The sequence below is a fragment of the Cebus imitator genome, unplaced genomic scaffold, assembly GCF_001604975.1.
Source record: "Cebus imitator isolate Cc_AM_T3 unplaced genomic scaffold, Cebus_imitator-1.0 Scaffold61, whole genome shotgun sequence".
Taxonomy (NCBI): domain Eukaryota; kingdom Metazoa; phylum Chordata; class Mammalia; order Primates; family Cebidae; genus Cebus; species Cebus imitator.
The window spans coordinates 5,421,863-5,443,891 of record NW_016107376.1 but is presented as its reverse complement, the minus strand read 5'-3'; the positions used below and the strand labels follow the sequence as shown (position 1 = coordinate 5,443,891).

The 22,029-nt window shown below is 44.9% G+C and overlaps 1 protein-coding gene across 2 annotated transcripts in view; it reads right to left on the bottom strand.

Annotated features, from left to right (window-relative positions):
* The window catches only part of FAM107B (family with sequence similarity 107 member B), a 245,333-nt gene that overhangs the window by 78,633 nt on the left and 144,671 nt on the right, over window positions 1-22,029 (bottom strand). The window contains exon 1 of one of the 2 annotated variants that reach the window (XM_017529819.2): window positions 4,216-4,377. The exons of the other annotated variant lie outside the window; for it this stretch is intronic. The gene's annotated coding sequence lies outside the window, so the exon portion shown is untranslated. Of the gene's footprint in view, window positions 1-4,215; window positions 4,378-22,029 lie in introns of those variants that run through there. 2 annotated transcript variants of the gene reach the window in all.

Genomic DNA, 22,029 nt, shown 5'->3' with positions numbered 1-22,029 from the left:
ACAGAGCCATACGATTTCCCGATCCACCTCAATTCCAACACAAAGCATCCCAACCCATCAGGCAAATTCCAGACAGAACAGAACAGTCCACCTTATCCGTTCGGCCAAGCCCCTACAGCAGGCCCTGAGCAAATCCACATGCAGCTCCACAGCCCACCCCACCCATCCACCCTGAAGTTTCCACCATCAGACACCCAAACCCCTCCTTCACTGCCACTGACATCATTCTTTCTGAGACACCTTAATTCATAAAGCACTGCTGGCCGGGCGCGGTGGCTCATGCTTATAATCCCGGCACTTTGGGGGGCCAAGGCGGGTGGATCACGAGGTCAAGAGATTGAGACCATCCTGGTCAACATGGTGAAACCCCATCTCTACTAAAAATACAAAACTTAGCTGGGCATGGTGGCGCACGCCTGTAGTCCCAGCTACTCAGGAGGCTGAGGCAGGAGAATTGCTTGAACCCAGGAGGCGGAGGTTGCAGTGAGGCGAGATCGCGCCATTGCACTCCAGCCTGGGTAACAAAAGCGAAACTCCGTCTCAAAAAAATAAAATAAAAAATAAGCAGTGCTTTCCCTTTCCAGCTCTTAACTGCAATTAAACAATTTTTGTGTAATTTTATATAATTCTTGTTTTAATTCTTTTATATATATATTTTAATGAGCGTCTCTCACTCTGTTGCCCAAGCTGGAGTGCAGTGGTGTGATCACAGCTCACTGCAACCTCCAACTCCTGGGCTCAAGTGACCCACCCGCTTCGGCCTCCAGAGTAGCTGGGACTACCGGCACGCACCAGCAATCCCAGCTAATTTTTAAAAATTTGTTGTAGAGATGGGGGTCACTATGTTGCCCAGCCTGGTCTCAAACTCTTGGCCGCAAGCAATCCGCCTGCCTCAGCCTCCCAAGCACCTTTGACTACAGGTGCACACCACTACACCCCGCTAATTTTTTGTAGAGATGAGGGTCACTATGTTGCCCAGGCTGGTCTCAAACTTCCGGCCTCAAGCGGTCCTCCTGCCTCAGCCTCCCAAAGCACTGGGATTACAGGCACGAGCCACTGCACCCAGCCCAGTTCTTTAGGTATCTTCCTCACCGGCTTTGCAGTCTTGTTAACAGCAGTAAGCCCAGTGCCTGGCTAAAGACAGGCAGTAAATGTCTGATGGAGAGTAAATGACAAGCAAAGCCTCCCCATCAACCTTAAAATAGCTCCTTGTCCATGCACCATGAATAAATGGCAATCTAAGCTACCTTGCCAAATAATCTTATTTCTTTCACTGATGGGGGTACTGGCATAAGTGACAGGAGATAGGTAAGCCTGTCCATTCCTCTTCAGCATGTTCCCTAAGAATTTACAGTGTGGGAACGGTCAGATGGATCAGACCCAGTCCTTCTTGAACTAGAAAGGAAAAAGGGAGAAAAATGGTTTGCTTCAAGGAAAAGCAAAAATAGGCCATGATTAGACAAGGGAACTATACAAAGAAATGCGGCAAGATCTCATGAGGTCGTCCCAAGGCCACACTTGACCCCATGACACACACAGAGGACATCCCACTCCACGGCAGCTTTCCCTCCCCCGAGTGTGCCTCGCAGCATGTTGGCACCCACAGCCACCTTCTCTAGGCTGAAAGAAGAGCGACGACTCCCCCAGTTAGCCGGGGCCGTCTACGAATTCTCAAAATCTAGATCTCACGTACCCAAACTCCCCAACTCATTTTCTCAAAACACCTGCACACAGAATTCTGGAGGGAGGAGGCAGAAGGTAAGTTAGAAATAGCATTAAGCCATATCCCTCATCTATTGTGTTTCCTCTTTCTGTCAGGAGAGAAGTCTTCTACCTCTCCACCATCCCCAAAGAAAATCAGTAAAAATCTTTTCCACCTTTACTTATGACATTTTAAACAATTGAGTCAAAGGAATGAATGAATGACGGCTCCATCCTCCCACATCAGAACAAGATTTCTCATGTCAATTTCTTGGAAGGACAAACCAAGTCCACTTTTAACCATTCAAGGAATGGTATCTCCAGTCCCCTAGGGTAAGAGGTTGTGACATTTCTTATTGGACCTTTGTTTGACTTTTGCATGTAGAAAGGCATCACGACTCCTGAAGAAATGCCGACCATTAGAGAGGACCCCGTGTATGACTCATTCACTCACAGGCCACTACTACACTAGTACGCTCCCCTGAGTTTGAGTGCAAATTAAGGAGCCCCAAGTGTTAGGAACTGCAACAAAAATGCACCTGAGTTTACATAACCCACAACTTCCTTCTTGTAAATTCTTCTAACTTCAAAAAGTATTGCATCATCCTAATGATCAACCTACTTCTAAACGGTTGTCCCAAGTCCTCTTTTTGTTTTGCATATTACAGAATTCAAAAGTCCAGAAATGTTACAAGGGGAAAATAAAAGTATGTAATGACAAAAGTGTCCAGTGGCCAAATCTGCGGCTTAATAACAATTTTTTTTTAAAGAACATACACACTCAACACAACTCACGACCCTCAAGGAAACTTTTCTTTTACTTTCTCAGTGTGAGGTCTTTAAGAAGCCACCATGCATCCAATTGTACAATCACAGCTATTCCCTGTTCCATAAACAAGAATTCCTTTCCATCACATATGTCTCATGAATCTCAACAGGTTTACTTTAAATATTTTTAATGAAAGACTTAAATATTTAAATGAAAGATTTCATTTAAAGACAAAAGTCAATCCCAAATGACTACTAAATTCAAAAATATAGTCCATAAAACTTTTTTGTCAGCCCATTCTTCCAAATAAAGTGGAAATTTACATTGTTTTTCCTGTATCTTTCTTCTCTCTTCTGTACAGGTGGTTATGTGCAAGCCTATAAGAAAATGTATTTCAGAACAACTTGTCCGTATTAATCTTAGATGTAAGTGGTATACCAATATTGCAGAATTATGATTCAATGTATTTTAGGCTGATGTGGCTGGCCAGTAATGCTCTCATTTACCCTCTCTCCCTCCCTCTCTCTCTCTCTCTCTCTCTCTCTCTCTCTCTCTCTCACACACACACACACACACACACACACACACACACGCGCTATGGCTGCCAAGTCATAAATTAAGCAAAGATGCCTTCATCCTTAGGGTGTGTTTGGGTGGTGAGCTCATGAGTGATTTTTTTCTATATTTTTTCTATTAATTAATATATAAAATTTTCTAATGAAAAGTTTTAAACCAGAAACTACCAGCGCTAAGAAATCTCTGGACAGGCAGCCCAGACACTCTTTCAACTTAAAGCCACTTTGATAGAATTTCCAAAGTGATGTTAGGAAAACGTGGCTGGAGGAGAAAACCCATGTACTTGATAGCAAGAAATCTCAAGTTTAAGAATGTGAAGTCGAACAGGCCTTATTTCCTTTTTCTTTACGTCCTCTCAAAATCGCACCCATCCTATCAAGTAACTCTGCTCCGCTGTCACTGAGTAAAATCTTTGGGAGAAAGGAAGGGGAGGCTTGGTAGGTCGCAGAAGAGAATGAGATCTGCAGTTCATCCTCTCAAACCGAATTCCTCTTGCAGATTTCACAAGCGGTGGAGACCAACCCCTACACAACAGTAACACTTGGCCATACAAGTACCTAAAGATGCCTGGAGGAAATTATGGGAACCCAATTTTAGGACCCCTTGTGTGTGTCACACCACCCCCCATGCTGGGTTCACTGGAACAGTGGAGAAAGAGGAGGGGCAAAAGGGGAAAAGTTACTTGCGGACTGGAGTCAGTGTCACGGCCACCTTCGGAGCGGGGCATACCCCCCGCGGCCCCGGCTTTGTCTGCCTGGCGGGGGCTGGCGTCGGGGCGCGACCCGGTCCACGCCGGGCGGCGCGGGGCGAGGGGCGCCGAGGGCGGGCATCTGGCGCACCCGGTCGGGCAGCGCACCCCGCGGCAGCGCGGAGGAGGCAACAATGAGCCGGCCGGCCGCCGGGCCCCTTCCCAGCAGCGGCCCCCGCCTCCCCGGCGCCCCTCGCCCGTCCCCGCCGCACGCCGGCCCTGAGCCCCGGCACCTCCTGGGCGCCACGCGGGGTGACCAGTAGTCCCCGCACGCCCCCCGCCCTCTCGCGCACGGGGACCCCCGCCCGCCCAGCCGCCTGCCGAGAGGGTCCCCGGGGCCGGGGTCGGGCCGGGCCGCCGCCCGCCTCCCCGCGCCCCTCTTCTTTGTGTGCAAAGTAAGTGCGGGAGGCGGCGAACCTACCTCGGCGCGCACAAAGGCGCGCGGCTCCCTCCCGGCTCGCTCCGGGCGCCCGCGGCGGCGCCCAGAGACCCGACTGCTCGGCGGCGGCCCGAGGCGGCGCGAGGGCGGCTCAAGCGGCTGCGGCGGCCCAGCCCACAAGCCCGTCCGGCTCTGGGCGGCTCTTGCTCCCCGCGGCCCCGTGCGTCCGAATTAAGTGGCGGGGCGGGGCGGGGCGGGGCGGGACTGGAGGGGCGGGTACATCGAAGCCACGCCCCCGACACGCCCCTCCCCCGCCTTCCTGCCCCGGCTCGCGCGCGCCGGGCGGAGACCGCCAGCGGTCGGGCATCCGGGCCGGGAGGGGCGCAAGCCGGGCTCCAGCGCTCGCTCGGCCTCCGGGACGCGGGGCGGCTAGAGCTGGAGGGGAAGCGCGGCGGCCCAGGACGACCGCGAAAGTGGGAAGGAGGCCGCGCGGGTCACAGCCACAAAGCGCCGGCGCGCTCGCTGCCCTCTCTTCTCACTCCTCGTTCCCTCTCTCTCTCTCTCCCTCCCCCTCCCTCTCTCTCTCATATTCTCCCTTCTTACCTCTTTCTCTCCCCCTTAATCGCTTTCTCTCTCGTTCTCTCTCTCCCAGTCTTTTTCACTCTCTCTCCCTCATTCTCTCATTTTCTTTCATTCTTTCTCTCTCCCCCGTCTCATGCTCTCTCTCTCTATCCGCCCCCCCCCCTCCATTCTCACACACACAAGTACCCAAGAGCGTCTGGCTCCCGGGTGTCCCGGCTCCTGTCCCCCGCAAGCCTGCGCTGCTCAGAGGCCGTCGCCACAGAAATCCTGCCGATTCCTCTTGGAAGAAAACGCAGACAGAATCAGGGAGGAAAAACCGACATTTGCTGTAATTGCACAAATTTACGGTCAAGCCAGGGCCCAAAACCCACTGACCTGGGGATTCACCCATTTTCCTCCCCTCCCTTCATCAAAGGGTAATTGGAGATTTAAATATGCGAAAAAAGAAAGGGCTTATTCTGCCTCTCTTTTGCCCTCTGATCTCCGTTTCTTCAGCTCTCTTACAAGAGCTTCTCTGGCCAGCCCTAAGTCTCTGAGATTACCATCTACCTGTACTTGAATCACAGCAGGTACAAAACCAGGGACTCCGGCAGTGCCTGTTTCAGTGTAGCAAAAGGGACAACAGGTTTGTGGATTTTAGATGAGAAGTTTTTTAACTGTCTTGGCAACAGATGACTAAGAGCTTATTTATTGGGAAATTTTTCTGACTAAGACAGTTTGGGTCATAGTCATACAGAAAAGTTACATCAGTTAAGGATTTTGGTAAACAAATTACTTATTCTAAAGATACCTATCACATGCCATGCTCTAAGCCATAACCCCCCCAGCTGTGAAAGGGCCTGGCCATCCCTGGGTCCCTGGAGCCCACTGAGGGGTGGAATCACAGCCAGAGAACTTAAAGAAACTCCCTCCCAGCCGGACGTGGTGGCTCACGCTGTAATCCCAGCACTTTCGGAGGCTGAGGCGGGTGGATCACAAGGTCAAGAGATTGAGACCATCCTGGCCAACATGGTGAAACCCTGTCTCTACTAAAAATACAAAAATTAGCTGGGCGTGGTTGCGCAAGCCTGTAATCTCAGCTACTCGCGATGCTGAGTAGGGAGAATGGCTTGAACCCAGGAGGCGGAGGTTTCAGTGAGCCAAGATGGCGTCACAGCACTCCAGCCTGGGCGACAGAGTGAGACTCTGTCTCCAAAAAAGAAAAAAAAAAAAGCTCCTTCCCAGCTCAGGAAGCTGAACTGCAGGAACTTTATGCATGGTGTTTCCTGTGGTTCCTGTCCTTGAGTTGTGTTTCAGTTCTTGACAATGGCAACACCAGTCACCAAACCAGAACCTAGGATCCAGCCTAAACTGTCTCCCTCCCTCCCCACGTTCGCATCAACTCCAACGCCCATGCAATGTGCACAGTTCCTGGCTACGTCCCTCCCCTCCGCTGGCATTGCCACTTTTGCCTTTGGGCTCTGTTGCAATATGGTGGCAGAGGGTTCCTAAGTGGCCCCCGCCTCTGATCTAACACATGCTTTTCCTCTCGACTTTCCAGGTGCCAGTTGCTCAGTTTCCTCTGCTTGAAACACGTCAATGGATGCCTCTTCCTGCTACATGACCAAGTCCAAGCTCCCCAGCAAACACCCAAGACTCCGCTCAGCCAGAGTGCCATATTTGCTAAGTGGCCCTGCTCTCTGTGATGAAGACTGGGTGGAATAATGAACACAGGGCCTTATTTTGCTCTGCCATGGCTTCCCCTCTGCCTACCAGACCTTCACCAATCACCAAGAGCTCCTCCCCTCTCTGAGAATCAGCCTTCTCTGGAAAGCCTTTCCTGACCTGCTCACACTAAATGGATCTTTTCTGCCCCTCCCATACCTGGCATGGCATTGTGATAATTGCCCTATATCATAAATATGTGCCTCTGTGAGCCCAGAGTTTGTGCTTGACATATATACATATCTTTATATGCACTTGCCTAATGTAATGTCTGGCATATGAAAAGTGTTCTGGACTAAACTGTGTACCATGTACCCCCATAATTCACATGTTGAAGCCCTAACCCCAAATGTGACTGTATCTGCAGACAGGACCTAAAGGGAAGTGATTAAGGTTAAATGAGGTCATAGGGTGTGACGTAAACTCATAGGTCTGGTGGCCTTGTATAAAGAGGAAGAGACACCAAATACCTCCTTCCTTGTCTCTCCCTCTCTCCTTCCCCACTGTCCCTTTCCCCACTCGCCCTTTCTCTGCCCAAACACAGAGAAGAGGCCACATGAAGACACGATGAGAAGGCAGCCAATTACAAGCCAGAAAGAGAGGCCTCACCAGAAACCAGCCCTGCTGCCATCCTGATCTTGGACTTCCAGCCTTCAGAACTATGGGAAAACAAAACATCTTGTTTAAGCCACTCAGTCTGGGGTATTCTGTTATGGCAGCTCCATCAGATGAACAGGAGCAGCATGCATTGGATTCTAGATTCTAACCTTGGTAAACCCCAACTCAGCAGTCAGCCTGACTTCTCCATACAAAGTAGCCTGGACGAACATCTATGATACAAGGCCATGTGCAGAGTGTCTCAATGTGAGAAGTGACCACGGTCTTTGCCCTACCCTGTGAGAGAAATGGAAACAAAGGCTTGTTACATACTCTGGGGTATAAATGCCTACAGGCTCAAAGTCACGATGCTACCTTTTGCACCAGGTACCATAACTCTTAACCAAAAACAAGTAAAGAGCAAATATTTACTTTGAATTTATTAATTCAAACAAAAGACAGGAGGCCAGTAGCAATATATTAAATCTGCTCTTTTGGGCTGAACATTTCTTATCCCTAGGGAATCTCAGTGGGATTCTAATACAGGTAAGATTAAGTACCCAATTTGGTTTGGGACGCCTGGAGCCACTGTGGGTGGATCCCAGGAAATAAGAACTTGAAGGTTATGAGCTATGGTGATATTTCCGTTTGTATCCACACCATCCACCACAGTGTCTGCAACATAGCACACTGTGTGTGATAGATGTTTGTTGAATGAATACGCCTGGTACTTCCCAGGGTTACACCAGGCAATACCGGACCCTTAGCTCAAGTCTGATGTACTGTAGATTTTACGTTCTGAATGCAGACAGGTGTCTGGAAAAAGTCAGGGGAACTAGTGGCCTACATAGCCTGCTGGGCTGTATTTAAGATTTTGTTGCAGGGCTGACACAGTTTATCAGGTGGCTTAGAGGGTCTTTACTGATTGGCTTTCAATACAAATACTGATTCCCTTACAATACAAAGGGAACACTCCTCTGAATGGTTTCTGAGTCATTTAACCCATCACTGGTGATAGATTCTCTGATCTCGCATTACCGGAAAACATACATAGTAATTTTCCATTTCACAGCAGCGACCTACAGGGTCACCCATACACTCTGCTATGACCTCATCCTTTTGCTTTAACATCTGGAGACCTTGTAAATTCATCCCTAAGGAAAATTGAAGAAAGCAGAAATGAATATTTGGGGATATAAAATGGTACAAAGCAAATCAACTTGGAATAAGATGTGTTGCTTTTATATCTTCTCCTTTTGTCATTCTTCTCATGCATAATCTTAAAATTGTTACTTTACACCCTAACTGCCACGCTGAAGAGCTCCAGAGATGAGAAAAACTTAATACCCTAGAGGAGGGAAATTTGTTTTGACACGTACACTCTTTTGTATCTTAAATTTTGCACTGTGTACGTGGACATTCGAATCCTCATCCATTCAAAAAGAAATAAAATATTAATTTTAAAATCCTATTTTTAAGCCATGCCCTCTGATTCTGGGTCAATTATCGATTGCTGTGTAACACATTGCCTCAAAATTTTAGTGGCTTAAAATAAGAACACATGACTTGCTCGCAATACTGTGCGTTGGCAATTTGGACATACTCAGCTGGGAGATCTTATTTCTGCCCATGTGGCATTAGCTTGGCTCCGTCACGCGTTTGCAGTCAACTGGGAGGTTGACCAGAAGCTGGCTTGCCCTGGGTGGCCTCAAAGTATAGAAGTTGACTGCAGCTGTCAGATCAGGCATCTCAGATCCCTTTCCATGACCTCTCAGCGGGCTAGCTGGGACTTCTTCACATAGCAGCCCAGTCCAGGAGGTTGAAAGAGGAAGTGGTCAGGCCCCTGGAGCTCTGGCCTCACAGGTATAGCAGAATGATAGAATTCTGCTGCACTCTGTCATTAAAAATGTCACAAGGTCAGCCCAAATCCAAGGTTTGGGGAAAGAGACCCCCCTTGATGATAGAAGCAGCAGTCATGTTGCAAAAGGGCCTGCATGCGGTAGTAGGAGAGGAAAGATTCTTGTGGCCATCCTTGCAAATAATCTTCCTCTGAATCAGACATGAAGAACTACAGAATGGAGGGTAAAGTAACAGGTGCTAACAATAGTCTCAAGGGAAATCTTTCTGATGATAAAACAAAAGCACTTTGCCATTCAACATAAAACCCACGAGAACAGATTCAATACATTGGTACTGGCCTCATGTCCTCAATGGATAGGTCAAAGAAAAGAGTTAATTTCTGCTTATTTGTTTTTGGTTTAAATAAGAAAAAGATGGGGGCAAGAAAAACAAAGGCTTTGGGACTCTAACGCAGCTAAGGTTGGCTGGGCTCTAAATCAGTGTTTTAGATTACCTACGGCTGCATAGTATCCTATCATAGACTTAGTGGCTTATAACACCCATATACTGGCTCATCTTTTTTTCTTAGTCCAGAAATGGCATGACTGGGGTCTCTACTGAAGGCCTTCCAAAGCCAAAACCAAGATCTTGGCAGGGCTCATAGTTCATCTCTGGAGCTCAAGGTCCTCTTCTAAGGTCATTCAGATTGCTGGCAGAATTCAGTTCTTTGTGGTTATAGGACTGAGGACCCAGTTTCTTTGCTGGCTGTCAGCTGGAAGCCACTCTCCACTGCTAAAGGCTGCCCAGAAACCTCATCCTGTGGCCCTCACCATCTTCCACTCAGCAGTGTCTCAACAAAGCCTTCTATGCTTCCAATCTCTGACTCAACCGTCTTGGGCTCTAGATTCAGATTTAAAGTGCTCATGTGATGAGATCAGGCATACCCAGATCATCTTCCTATCTTGATAGGCAACTGACTTGAGACCTTCCTCACATCTGCAATCCCTAGATTAGCGTATGATTGAATAACCGGAGAAGATGTGTGTACACCAGGGGCCAGGAATTGTGGAGGCTATCTTAGAATTCTACAATAGATGTAAGGATAGGCAGACAGATGCTCTTCAATATCAACATGGAATGTGAGAGTGGACAGAAGGTAGAAGCCTTGGAGAGGTATCACATGCAGCGCTCAGCAGTAAACCAGGAACTAGGCCTAAGAAGGAATTCTTATTGAGTGATAACTGAGCTCCCACGGGGTTTAATGGTTACTAAGTCCTCATTGAACCCTGATGACCTGAATACTCAAAAAAATAGGGAACGGTAAACAAAGTGAAAAACATGGCATCCTAACCATGTCACTTAGACAGCATAATCATGTGAATATAACAGCATTTCCTTTATTTTGCTTAACTAGTTTGCACAATTTGTTGCATAACATTAACACAATGTTCCATAACCCAGGAAGATAATGCTTTTCAATAAGGAGACTTAGAGAACTCATTTGCTGAAAATTTTTGTGAAAAGCTGTGTGGTTTGCCAAGAAAATATAGCACGTGAGTACCTTTTTAAATTAATAGTATTTAGCAAGGATCAAAATGATATGCCCAAATCTGAAAGAATGTGCTAGACACCAGATGATAAGCTGTTTCATTAAAAGAGCCTCCATGCATGAGCATTTGTGAGCAGAGGAATGGAATTACTTCATTAAATATGCTAACAGCACCAATAGTAAAGATGGATATTGTCCCCCGCGGTAGTTACCCGCTACAAAAGCATTTTGCAAGCTCCAAAACAGAGCAGTATTTCATAATGTAACTGAGTATTTTGCCAATTCTAGAGAGTTTAAAAATTCAGGAGAGTTTTAATTTCCAAACATTTAATATATGTATTGCCTAAAATACTTAATTTCGTTTTTAAAGAACACTTGCTTTTCATTCTTCACAATTTTAAAATCAAAGGGACTCTGTGAAATGGTGGGTCTAATTTGTAACTGAACATCACTAAGAATCAGGAGAAACAGCTGTTAGTCACATAAACAAGTACTGAATGATGCAAAGATCTGCATTTGACGCCTTTTTTTTCTTTACATGAATCCAAACCCAGAAAAAAGGATTTCCTGAGCGTCTTCCAGTGTATTAAAACTAAAATCTCTAAAAAGCAAAGAGATGGGGAAAAATCCTTAAGTGCTCATCCTGTCAAAAATATTAAGATACCTTAATGATAGATATTAGTGAGTAAACAAATCATCTCTGCATTTAAGCAATATAAAGGTAATTCCTGTAAATTTTCTAATTCAACTAACACATCATACAAATGGCCAAATTTCTGTCAACATTCTACAATTTGCTCCAACTTTTTCTTCTTCTTTCTGATATTCACTCTAGATACACACATTTCCATTAGCAGGAAGTATCCTTTGGAATGCTTATATTAGTAATAACTAGTTGAATGCCAGTTATACATATATTCACCTAACTTCTATTAATTGTAATAAAATAAGTTCACGGAAGAATGGAAGGGAGGCTAGGCTAGGACTAAAGAGACCTTCCTGGTGACCTTGGATAAGAAAGTTATCCAAAGCTTCAGTTTCCTCTGGATTTAACAGTAAATGAATTCGTAGTTATTTCTATAGTCCAGAAATTCCATGGCTGGATTCTCTGCTCAAGGCCCCCCAAAACCAAAATCAAGATTGAGGCAGGGCTCCAAGTGCATCTTGTCTGGAGCTCAAGGTCCTCTTCTGAGCTCATTCATTTATAAATAGATATAAAAATATATATGTATATATTTTTCCTTGCTAGTTATTAGTTGGGAGTCATTCTCAGTCCCTAGATAAATGTATTTATATATTTATAATCTCATACATATAAAACATTTATATGTGTGTGTATGTATACGTGTGTGTGTAAGTATAAATATATATATACATGTTTTATATATAAATCCTTATACATATAAAAGGTTCAGCTTTAGTTGTGTTGCTGCCCAGACTTGGCTTACGTGGGGGCTGTGTGATCCCCTGCAAGCTTGGAAGTAAAGTCCAAACTGCAGCTAATGTTAAATAGTGCCAGAGAAAGTTTGCTTATTAACTCCGCTAAGAGAAGTGTGCCACCCACACTTCTGAACTGCTAATGATTACTGGAAGTTTAAAACTGCTTTTTAAGTGATAACATTCTTCTATTCCACCAAATTTAACAGGAACTAAAATTCTAACGAATGTTAGTGTTAGTTGGATGCTGTTCGTTTAAATAAAAATTTGACCTTTATAAGGAAAAAGAGAGAACAAATGAATGATGAAAGGACAGAGTCCTTCTTGGGCAGCTGAGGGCAGATTCCAGAGAGGTTTTGCAATTCTCCTCATTCATCTCATGGTTGCCATCAGCACTCAAAACAACCTGCCTCGTCCTTCCTTACTTACCCTGTCCAAGATTCCAGCTCGTTCTGGTAGGCTCCCTTTTCTAAGTCAACAGCTGACATGACACGCGTCACAGGAAACCATACTTCCATAGGCACCTGCTTTTCTCAGCTCATTTCTCTTTGCAACAACTGCTTCAGCCATTTGCTGTCATTTGGATCACTTCATACACAATTATATGGATAAAAGAAAGAAATACAAAAATACGATAGAATGATCTTTGTCTTTGACAGAACAGAGAAAAGAACAGACCTTTGTCCAAAATGATCAGTGACAGACAGGCTGAGAGACAAAGACGCACAGAGAAAGAACAAGGAAAAAAAAGATGGGGAATAAGAATGTAGACATAACTGTAGATACCCCAAAACTAAGAAGAGCATACAAAAATACTGTAAGCGACTTTGTCTGGAAATGTAGATGAAATAAAAATTCCTAGAAAAATACAACTCACTACAAGTGACTCAGGATTAAATAGGTAAACTGGAGAGTCTCATAAACTTTCATTCATTCATTCATTCATTCATTTTGAAACAGAGTCTCGCTCTGTCGCTCAGGCTGGAGGGTAGTGGCTCGATCTCTGCTCAGTGCAACCTCCACCTCCTAGATTCAAGCAATTGTCCTGCCTCAGCCCCCCGAGTAACTAGGATTATAGGTGTGCGCCACCACAGCTAGCTAATTTTTGAATTTTTAGTAGAGAAGGGGTTTCACCGTCTTGGCAAGGCTGGTCTTGAACTCCTGACCTCAAGTGATCCGCCTACCTCGGCCTCCCAAAGTGTTGGGATTACAGGTGTGAACAACCACACCAGCTTGTAAACTTTCAGTGAGTTAAATTGGTAATTAAAATGTTCTCATAAAACAGGAGGAACTAATTCTGTGGAAACTGATTTTCAGAATGATTTTCTCATGATCATTCTTAGCTTGACTGAAGAGATTCTTTATCCATGTGACTAATGAAAAGCAGAACTTCACTTTTTATTCGGAACTTCCTCACTTACCCCGTGCCCCCTTATTAACCCTGACAGTTTTTTCACTGCACAAACTTCAAGGTAATCTTAATTTCCTCACTTAAGCCCAACATCTACTTTGGTGACAAAACCAAGATATTGCTTTCTCTATCATTTCTCTCAAATCTACATTTTTCCCTCCATCTCTATCAAATTCTGCCTGGCCCACAGACACACAATCCTCAGAATGCATTGCCGCCATTACTATCTCCTTCCATCTACCCCCACACAAGTATATACACTATGGCTCAAGTCATCTGACAAGCAGGCCACATCAGCTACGCTAATCCAGTAAAACAAATTATATAACGCTTTGCCCACAAAGCTGGACCATTGGCTTTTCTTTTATTAAAATTCAAAGTCAGCTCGGGGCGGTGGCTAACACCTGTTATCCCAGCACTTTGGGAGGTCAAGAGTTCAAGACCAGCCTGGGCAACATGGTGAAACCCCATCTCTACTAAAAATACAAAAAGTAGCCAGGCATGGTGGCAGGCGCCTGTAGTCCCAGCTACTCGGGAGGCTGATACAGGAGAATCACTTGAACTTGGGAGGCAGAGGTTGTAGTGAGCCGAGATCACACCACTGCACTCCAGCCGGAGTGACAGAGTGAGATTCCATCTCAATAAATAAATAATTAAATAAATAAAATTCAAAGTCACTTGTTTTCCCCCCCAAATAGTTGCTGACAGAGACTCCATCTCAATAAATAAATAAATAAAATTTAAAGTCACTTCTTTTTTTTCCCTAAATAGTTGTTGTCCCAAGGAACCAGTGCAAATTGTTTCAGCTGAGCTGATGATTAAGAAACTACACAGAGGCAGGGGAAGCTCGCTGTCATAGAATAATGTATTTTCTGATGAATTACAGCCACCAATCAGAATGATTACTTTGAAAGAAGAACTTCACACATCTTCAGAAAGAGTAGCTTCTTAAGGACTTAGAAAGACCTAGGTTTTAAGTATTACTATTTATCAAAACATGTCTAGATAATTGTTTCCAGATTAGCCAATTTCTTTATTTGTTTAGGATGAAATAGACAAACCAAGTCATGAGGACTCGGAACATTTCTTCTTTCCTAAAATTTTTCAGATACTATACTACTCTGGATACTAAATTTAATTCAATTCCTGATGTTTCTTGTCTCTCAAAATAGAAATGAATCCCAGAATAAAACCACTACTGTTCTATAAAATAAAATGTGGATTTGTAATTAATGTTATTTCATCACCCTTACTTAGTTCTGAGCAAGTTACAACTCTCCGTAATGGGAAAAAAAATCATGAATATTTTTCATTACAGAGAAGGCATCAAATAATATAATTTAAAATGCTTTAGAGAACACCACCATGTCTGTGTAAGATAAAGTGAAGAACGTTTGCTTTGCTTATCAGAAGGGTCAGATATCACGGTAATTAGATCCACAGATCAACCAACAGATGTGAATTTTTGCTCCATGTCCCCCAGCCTTATTGGCTGAATAACTTTAGCTAAGTTATTCCATTTCTCTAAGACTCAGTTTTCTCATCCATAAAATGGGGATCTACTCATTTATTTATTCACTCAACACATCCTAGCCAGGCACAGTAGCCCGTGCTTGCAAACCCAGCACTTTGGGAAGCTGAGGCAGGTGGCTCACTTGAACCCAGGAGTTCAAGGCTCATGAGCTCAAGCGATCTGGCTTTACCCATGAGCATCATCTGACCTCCTCACCTGCCACCCTGTTTTGCTCACATGCTCAGGCATGTTGGAAAATGTAATGAAACCCCATCTCTGAAAAAAAAAATACAAAAATTAGCTGGGTGTGGTGGTGTGCACCTGTAGTCTCAGCTATGTGGGAGGCTGAGATACGAGCATGGCTTGAGCCCAGGAGGCAGACGTTACAGTAAAATTTGCAGCTGAAATTTTGTGCTGAAATTGTACCACTGCACTCCAGCCTGGGCGACAGAGCCAGACCCTGTCTCAAAACAAACAAAACACACAAACAAACATACAACCCCCACTACCACAAATCCTTTTTAGTGAGCACATACTTTGTGCCAGGCATTGTTCAAATCCCTGAGAATACAGCAGTGAACAAAACAGAAAAAAATCTCTACCAATAAGGAATGTGTACTCTAGAAGAGTGAGTCAAACAGAAAATAAAAGAACAAGCTTAAAGGAAGAAAACAAATAACAAAAATAGAAAGGCCTATGATAGTCAGACAGCCAGCACTATTGCTAAGCTCCAGGGAAAAATAAAAAGCTGGGAAGGGGACAGAAAGTGGTAGGAGTGTGTCATATTAAACAGGGTGACAAGGGATAGTTTCTTTGGAAAAATGGGGTTTGAGAGAACACCGGAAGAAGTCACGGGGTGTTTGTGCAGATACCTGGAGGAAAAGCTTTCCATGCAGCTAGAATAGCAGGTGCAGAGGTGTTGAGCCAAGCATGCACTGTAAGTTCAAGGTCAACATGGCTGAGCGCGGGAACAAGACAGCGTGGCAGGTGATGAGGTCAGAAAAAGAATGGGGCAAGGGTCACAGATTGCGTGAGGCCCTGTGAGATCTTAGAGGCTCTGAGCACAATCAGAAGCCACTGGAGGGTTTTGGGCGGAGGAGAGACCTGGTCTGATGGACATTTTCAGAGGATCATCTGGTAACTGTATTGAAAATAGACTTTACGAACACGCAAAGATGGAAACAGAAAGACACATCAGGAGGCCGCTGCACTTGTTCAGCAGAGGGAAGGAGAGGTCTGAACCAAGGTGATAAGAAATGGTTACATGGTGGATATTTTGAAAGGAGAGCCAGAATAATTTGCTAATGGATTCAATATGCAATGGGAATAAAGAAGAGTTAGGGCCTGGCAACCTGGCTCACACCTGTAATCCCAGCACCTTGGGAGGCCAGGGTGAGAGTATTGCTTGAGCCCAGGAATTCAAGACCAGCCTGGGCAACATAGTGAGACCTCATCTCTACTAAAAACTTTAAAATTTGGGGGTAAAGAGCTGGGTGCGATGGCTCATATCCGTAATCCAAGCAAGTTGGGAGGCTGAGGCAGGCGGATCATGAGGTCAAGAAATCAAGACCATCCTGGCCAACATGGTGAAACCCCATCTCTACTAAAAATACAAAAATTAGCTGGGCATGGTGGCACGTGCCTGTAATCCCAGCTACTTGGGAGGCTGAAGCGGGAGAATCACTTGAACCCGGGAGGCAGAGGTTGCAGTGAGCCAAGATAGTTCTACTTCACTCCAGCCTGGTTGACAGAGTAAGACTCTGTCTCAAAAAAGAAAAAGAAAAGAAAAGAAAATGGTGGGGGCGGGGGGGGGGCGGGAAATAGAGTCCAGGGCAATTCCAACCATTTGGGCCTGAGGGATTGAAAGAATGAAGTCTTCTCTTCTGAGAAGGTGGAGGCTATGAGAGGAGCTGCCTTTGGAGAGAACATCGGGAATCCAGTTTTAGGCATATTGAGTCTGAGACACCACCAGTCATTCAACTGAAGATACCAAGTAAGCAGTGGGATGTCGGTTAAGAGTGAAGAAGGAGGTCCAGGCTGGAGCTACAGACTCAGGACCCATCATCAGTGTGTGTGATACTGAAAGCCAGGAGCCTGTGTTCACCACCAAGGGAGAAACTGAGGCCTGTGCCCAGGACACCCTGGCATTTAGCAGTTAGGGAGATGCTGGGAACTGGCAAAAGAGATACAGAAGGGGCAGGGTGCAGTGGCTCACGCCTGTAATCCCAGCACTTTGGGAGGCTGAGGCAGGTGGGTCACCTGAGGTCAGGAGTTCCAGACCAGCCTGACCAACATGGTGAAACCTGTCTCTACTAAAAATACAAAAATCAGCCAAACGAGGTGGTGCACGCCTGTAATCCCAGCTACTTGGGAGGCTGAGACAGGAGAATTCCTTGAACCCAGGAAGCAGAGCTATAGTGAGCTGAGATCGCCCCATTGCACTCCAGCCTGGGTGACACAGGGAGACTCTGTCTCAAAAAAAAAAAAAGGAAAATAAAAGAGACAGAGGAAGAATGGCCAGTGTAAGTGAATGGGACCCAGGGGAGCTATGAGGCCTGGAAACCAAGGCTTTCAAGCAGGAGAGGATGGGCACCTTTGTCAAATGCTGCAGCTTGCGTGAGGCAGGGGCTGTTTACCAACCCGAGCATCCCTCGGGGAGCGAAGGGGATGGAGACCCGGCTGGAGTGGCTTCAAGACATAATGGGAGGAGAGGAGACAGCTAGGACAGGCAGCTTCGTCAAGGGCAGTAGATGGAGGGAATGCAGGACCAAGAAAGGTTTTGTTTCACTCTTCTGCTTGTTTTTAAAAATGACAGAAACCACTGGGCATGGTGGCTCAGGCCTGTCATTCTAGCACTTTAGGAGGCTGAGGCAGATGGATCACCTGAGGTCAGGAGTTGGAGACCAGCCTGGCCAACATGGTGAAACCCTGTCTCTACTAAAAATGCAAAAATTAGCTGGGCATGTTGGCGTGCACCTGTAGTCCCAGCTACTCGGGAGGCTGGGGCAGAAGGATCACTTGAGCCTGGGAGGTGGAGGTTGCAGTGAGCCAAAATTGCCAGACTGCACTCCAGCCTGGGTGACAAAGCGAGGCTCCATTTCAAAAAAAAAAAGGCAGAAACAAATAATTTTCTGTAAGCTGATAAGGATGATCTTGTAGGGAGAGAATAAATGGATATTTTTTGGTCTTCAGGACATTAAACCTAGCCTTTACTGAAGTGAACTCTACTCCAGCCATTTTTCCCATGAGGCATAAACACACTCAGCTCCACCTCCCAATCTTCATTCATGATGTTCCCTCTGGCAGAAATGCTCTTCCTCCCCTCTGCTAGCAGATCCAAAGCTTGCCTGTGCGTGAAGCTTCTGTTCAAATCTTACATCTGCCATGAGACCTTTCTTAACTTTTATAACCTAGACTAAGTACTTCCTTAATTATTTTTATAGCACTTAGTATTTATAAATTACTTATTATGTATCTCTGTGTGGAAATGAGTGAGCTAGATTTGGGAAGAGTAAGTTAAATAAAAAGCACCATTCTATCTTCAAGAAGCTAACAAACTTCTTGTTCTATGTAATATTTCTTTGTACGCGTTCCCTAATTACCTTGTCAACCTTGAAGGCAGGTAAGAATCAATGTTTTAATCTTTTTCTAGTACTTAGCACAATAAGAGCTTCATAATCAGAGCAGATAGATATTTATGAAATTAAATTAAAAATCAGTATGATGGAATTACTTAGGCATCATTGCATTACTCCCCAATTACATAAAATAATCACGAAAACTTTCCTTATTAGCTTATTTCTTCAAACATTTTATAACAATTATTTTAAAACTTTCTAGAAAGAGGTAAGATATTTCCCTGCTGTGTTAAATAAAGAGCCTTAAGGGCAGTGGTTTTCTTAAAAAATCATAATAATATTGATCTGCTTGTGGATGGCAGAACTGAGTCACTTTATTGGAAATTTTGATAAAGCTGAACGAAGGGCATGTTGCACATTTGTTGGAATGACTATTCTTAAGACTCAGTTTTATATACAGGAAAAAATCTGATTAGCAGTTCTACAGAGCTATTGGAAACTCCAGCTTCAACAGTACCACGGAAATGAAAAGACAAGGGACATTGTTTTTACAGAGATTTCCATAATCCTCACTCCTCTCCTGATGACATAAAGTAAACCCAGGGGACCATTAATGAGGGTGAAAATGAATATGAATGAGCTGGAGTTACACCAAGAAGCTGATAAAAGGTATTGTTCCATTGCCTAGGTCAGCCTGGTATTGAAAAATGGAAAGACCCAGTGGGTGTGTTACTGACAAGTTTGTGCAGACTTTCTTCTAAGCGTATTGGAGAACACAAAACTTCACTGAATAAGAACAGCAATAATGAAAGGTACACTTGAAAGAGTAAGGAGGCGGGGCTCGGTGGCTCATGCCTGTAATCCCAGCCCTGTGGGAGGCCAAGGCAAGCAGATTGCTTGAGCCCAGAAGTTAGAGACCAGCCTGGGCAACATGGAGAAACCCTGTCCCTACATAAAAAGTACAAAAGTTAGCTGGTTGTTGATGGCACATATCTGTGGTCCCAGCTACTCGGGAGGCTAAAGTGGGAGGATGCCTTGATCCCTGGGAGGTCAAGGCTGCAGTGAGCCATGATTGCGCCAGTGCACTCCAGCCTGCATGACAGAGGGAGACCATGTCTCAAAAAAAAAAAAAAAAAAAAAAAAAAATGAGGACTGGACATAGTAGCTCACACCTATAATCCCAGCACTTTGGGAGGGTCAGGCGGGCAGATCACGAGGTCAGGAGTTCAAGACAAGCCTGACCAAGATGGTGATCCCCTCTCTACTAAAAATACAAAAATTAGCTAGGCATGTGCCTGTAATCCAAGCTACTCAGGAGGCTGAGGCACAAGAATCGTTTGAACCCTGGAGGCAGAGGTTGCAGTGAGCCAAGATCGTGCCACTGCACACCAGCTTGGGCCGTAGAGAGAGACTTTGTCTCAAAAAAAAATTGAGAGAGTAAGGAAAGTAAAAATGAAAATAAGGCAGGCAGGTGGGTGAATAAGAGAAGGATGAGGAAGAGGAGAAAAAGGAGAAGGAGCAATAGGAGAAAAGAGAGAGGAGAAAGGACCAAGAGGAAGAACTAATCGCAGACAAGAATGGGGTCGGAGCGAAGAAAAGGAAATAAAGAGGCTGGGAAGGAAAAGGAAATTGACCGACTTGAGATATTTTCAGTTTTTTTGAAGGTCACACTCCGGTTTTCGCTGTAAATTAAAGACTCAGGAAACAAGCCTTTCCTGTTGAGATCTGTGTATAATTCCTGCTCTGTACCTTGCTAGCGATTGTTGCATATTAAGATAAAAGCATCTGCCAAGAGAAGGGGTTTGCACCTGAAGGCGAGGGGCCTTACAGGTTTAAACTCGTGGGGAGGGTACCTGTCTCTCAAACTTGCAACAGGAAGTGAGGGAGAGTCTGGGTCTTGCTCCCAAGGCATCAGGCCACTCAGGAGACGCTGTCTTTTCAAAAATGGTCTAAACTGAATATGATTTAACATAAAATTGGACGTTCTGGCCTCTGAAGCTTAAGACGTCCTAATTTCACAATTGATGGCTGCTTAGAAGTGATGAAACACGAAAGTGGCTATCTATATTTGATCAGAGACAAGAGTAAAACTGTGTGCTCAGGGCTTGACCAGATGTAAACCAAGAGAGAGCTGTCCTGTAGGGAAGCAAGGACACCTCGACGTCCAGGAAGGTGCTGTCTTGTCAGGAGTAAAGAATGTAGAACTAGGGCCGGGCACGGTGGCTCACACCTGTAATCCCAGCACTTTGGGAGGCTGAGGTGGGTGGATCATGAGGTCAGGAGTTTGAGACCAGCCCAGCACTTTGAGAGGCTGAGGCAGGTGGATCACTTGAGGTCAGGAGTTGGAGACCAGCCTGGCCAACATGGTGAAACCCCATCTCCACTAAAAATACAAACATTAGCAGGGGTGGTGGTGCACACCTGTCATCCCAGCTACTCAGGAGGCTGAGGCAGGAGAGTAGCTTGAACCTGGGAGGTGGAGGTTGCAGTGAGCCGAGATCGTACCACTGCACACCAGCCCAGGCAACAGAGTAAGACTCTGTCTCAAAGCAAAAAAAGGTCATTGCAGATGATGCGATTAATCAAGATGAGGTCATATTGTAGTAGGGTGGTCCTTAGTCTGACTGGTAGGTTTCCTCATAAGAAAAGGAGAAGAGACAGAAACAGACACACAGGAAGAAGACGGATATGTAACAAAAGGGGCAGAGATGGGAGTGATGCATCAATAAAGGGAGCCAAGGATTGCCAGCAAGCACCAGAGGTTAGAAGATGTGAGGAAGGAAACTCTCCTGTAAGCTTCATAGGGAGCACTGTCTGCAGACCCCTTCATTCCACACTGTAGCCACGAGAAGTGTGACAAGTAAATTGCTGTTGTTCTAAGCCACTCACTTTGTGATACTTTGTTACGGCAACTCTAGGAAAGTAAGGCAGCATGGTCAGTGTGTATTTCACTTAACAGGCACTTTTTCCCAAAGTGCCCATATTTACCTTCCCACCAGCAATGCTTGAGAGTTTTGGTTGCTCTACCATCCATCAGCACTTGACACGAGTGTTGTTTTTCATTGCAGCCATTCCAATAGGTGAATCGTGGTTTTGATTTTTATTTTTCTAACGGCTTATGATGTTGAGCATCTTTTCATGTGCTGTTTGCCATCCACGTATCCTCCTTAGTGAAGTGTCTGTTCCAGCCTTTCATCCAGTTTTTACTGGTTGTGTGTTTTCTTAATTGTAAAGAATTGTAAGAGTTCTTTTATCCTCCATCAGGTGTGTGTTTTCTAAGTATTTTCTCCCTGTCTATGACTTCTGTTTCCTTAACGATGCCTTTCAAAAAAGAAAAATCTTTAAATTTGCAGGCTGATTCATCCATGTTTTGCTATAATCTGTGTTCATGTCCTAGCAAAAACAAAACAAAAAAACAAAATTGCCCAATCTAAGCTCCCAATTACTTTCTCTTATGTTTTCTTAGAAGTTTTGTAGTTTTTGCTTTTGCATTTAGGTCTTGATGTATTTCAAATTAATATTTTCATATAGTGCTAGGTAATGGTGTAAAGGTTGAATTTTTTTTCATTAGTATACAGAAGTTCCATTGTTCTGTTTGTTGAAAGGCCTATGTTTTAAACATGGATGACTTTGGTAGCTTTGTTGG